The sequence below is a fragment of the Scylla paramamosain genome, unplaced genomic scaffold (genome assembly GCF_035594125.1).
Source record: "Scylla paramamosain isolate STU-SP2022 unplaced genomic scaffold, ASM3559412v1 Contig70, whole genome shotgun sequence".
Taxonomy (NCBI): domain Eukaryota; kingdom Metazoa; phylum Arthropoda; class Malacostraca; order Decapoda; family Portunidae; genus Scylla; species Scylla paramamosain.
Genome location: NW_026973735.1, coordinates 19743 through 22500, shown reverse-complemented (window position 1 = coordinate 22500; position 2758 = coordinate 19743). Strand labels below are relative to the sequence as shown.

At 39.4% G+C, this 2758-nt stretch overlaps 1 protein-coding gene across 4 annotated transcripts in view; it reads left to right on the top strand.

Annotated features, from left to right (window-relative positions):
* Positions 1–1389, top strand: part of LOC135098607 (band 4.1-like protein 4) — a 15488-nt gene extending 14099 nt beyond the window's left edge. For 2 of the 4 annotated variants that reach the window (XR_010267167.1, XM_064000961.1), the window contains one exon: positions 47–98. The gene's annotated coding sequence lies outside the window, so the exon portion shown is untranslated. Of the gene's footprint in view, positions 1–46; positions 99–1262 lie in introns of those variants that run through there. The other 2 variants (XR_010267166.1, XM_064000962.1) reach the window with 2 other exon arrangements.
* The last annotated feature ends 1369 nt before the right edge of the window (positions 1390–2758 follow it).

The window sequence follows — 2758 nt, the reverse complement described above, 5'->3', positions numbered from 1 at the left end:
GCTTAGTTGTTTACCCCAAAGTACCTGATGTTATTATTCTCTACAGAAACACAGTTACAAGAACGCACCAAGCATCTCTACCCCATAGAAGGTTATACTTCATTTCACTTAATCAGAACTGATGGAGAGCATGGAAGGATTACTATCTACACCAAAAATATGATAAATATACAAGTTCTAAATCAGTTCTCTTTTATAAACAGTGATATTGAAATAAGTACAACAAAGGTAATTGTAGGGAGCACCAGTTATATTATCTCAGTAATTTACAGGATCAATAGTAAACATATAGTTGTTAATGAATTCACAGACATTATCAATAATTTACTAGTTGCTGAAACTTTTGAAAATAACAGAACAATTCTCATTGGGGACTTTTTAACATTAATTTACTTGAACATTCCACTCATCTTCCTACCAACTTATTCCTCAACACAATGCAAACTCTGCATCTCACACATCTCAACCAACAAGATTTCCTGACAGCCCTGACCTTGTGCAGTCAACCATCATTACCAGACCATATCTGGACTAATTTCACACCTCCATCATTATCAGGTATTTTACATTATTGTATGACTGATCATCTCCCCATATTTATAAATATTATACAACAGTCTGTGCCAAAACACCAAACATAAGATTGTCTTCAGAGACTTCAGCACAAATAACCAAAGTTTATTTACCAGTGAACTACAAAGGATAAATTGGTATAAAATACTTAATCTAGTAGACACAAATGATAATTTTAACCCATTCTTTAATATTGTTTACGAACTCTATAACAAATGCTTTCCAGTAAAAACCAAATATATAACAGAAAAAAGACTCCAAAACGCATGGCTAACTACCGGAATAATTAATTCTACTAAATATAAATGTAAGCTTTTTAAGATGTATGAAGTTGGTCACATTTCACACATGATATTCAAACAATGTGGGAACAACCTAACCCAAGTTATGCGTGCTGCCTGATCCAACTGTTGTGGTCAAATATTTAGTAATTTCAGAAGCAACACAAAAGAAATCTGGCAAACAATCAATGAAATAAAAGGCAATACACAAAATAAAAACACAATTAAGACATTGCAGTATAATGATTTCATATTCAGCAACCCGTCTGACATGGCCGCCACAAGTAAGCCGATGATGGTGATGATATTGTTATTTTTGTGTGTGTGTGTGTGTGTGTGTGTGTGTGTGTGTGTGTGTGTGTGTGTGTGTGTGTAAAAACTCCCTTTTAAACTCAACTAATCCCACAGATCAGGCAGCAGCAAGCCTCAGTGGGCCCAGGTCACAGTGGGTCACACTCAGGTCAGAGGTCACATGGCCACAGTGCACGACCTGACACACAAGAGTGGGTACCACCCCTTTCAGGTGTGGACACGGAGGTTGACTCCCTCCACCACCACCACCACCACCACCACTCGGCTAACAAGAAACAACATCACAAACACCGGTGTGTGTGTGTGTGTGTGTGTGTGTGTGTGTGTGTGTGTGTGTGTGTGTGTGTGTGTGTGTGTGTGTGTGTGTGTGTGTGTGTGTGTGTGTGTGTGTGTGTGTGTTCATTATTTCTTTCTCTCTTTCTCTCTCCTTCCTATGCACGCACACACACACACACACACACACACACACACACACACACACACACACACACACACACACACACACCACTTCTCTCTCCCAGACACCCCCAAACCCCACCCTATCCTTCCCTTTTTTTGTTTTTTTCTTTGTGCGGGTTTGTGTACAACTGCCTGTTTTTTGTTAGTTTGTGCCGTTACCTCTTGGACCTTCCGTGTCTAATCTGCCACTTCCCTCTCTCTCTCTCTCTCAGTAACTCCAGTGATTGGAAGGCTACCCTCCCCCTGGGTGGATGGAGAGAGCCCTCCCCTCCATACACGCCATCCACGCACTCCAAGAACCATACACTTCCGAAGGGCTGCAGTAAGGTGCATGTGTGTGTGTGTGTGTGTGTGTGTGTGTGTGTGTGTGTGTGTGTGTGTGTGTTGTTGTTGTTGTTGTTGTTGTTGTTGTTGTTGTTGTTGTTGTTGTTGTTGTTGTTGTTGTTGTTGTTGTTGTTGTTGTGGTTGTTGGTTGTTGTTGTTGTTGTTGTTGTTGTTGTTGTTGTTGTTGTTGTTGTTGTTTTGCAGGAGGGGACAGTGGAGGGAAGAATACCAGATGGAGCTGTAGGAGGCAGAGAAGGAGGAGGAGGAGGAGGAGGAGGAGGCTTCAGCTCAAAGGCATTATATTGTAAAAAAAAAAATGTGTGTGTGTGTCCAGTTCTTCCTTTCTTCCTTCCTCCTCCTCCTCCTCCTCCTCCTCCTCCTCCTCCTCCTCCTCTTGTTGTTGTTGTTGTTGTTGTTGTTGTTTAGTTGTTAAGTAATAATAATAATAATAAATGTAATTGATTTTTTAATGTAATTTCTTGTCATCTTAAGGAAACTAGTCTTGTGTAATTAGATAATATATGTAACTAGAAATGTATATAATATTTACATGTAATTATATATATGTAATCTCACTAACTACCTCTCCCTCTCTCTGATTGTGGTTTTGGAATAAATAAATAAATATGTAATTATTTCATTATTTTATTTACTAAAACTAACACACACACACACACACACACACACAGTAGTAGTAGTAGTAGTAGTAGTATTTTATAAGTTGTGTAAGTGTCTGTCTGTCTCTTCCTCCTCCTCCTCCTCCTAACTACAACAATTGCAAGATGAACACCACCACCACCATCCCAGAG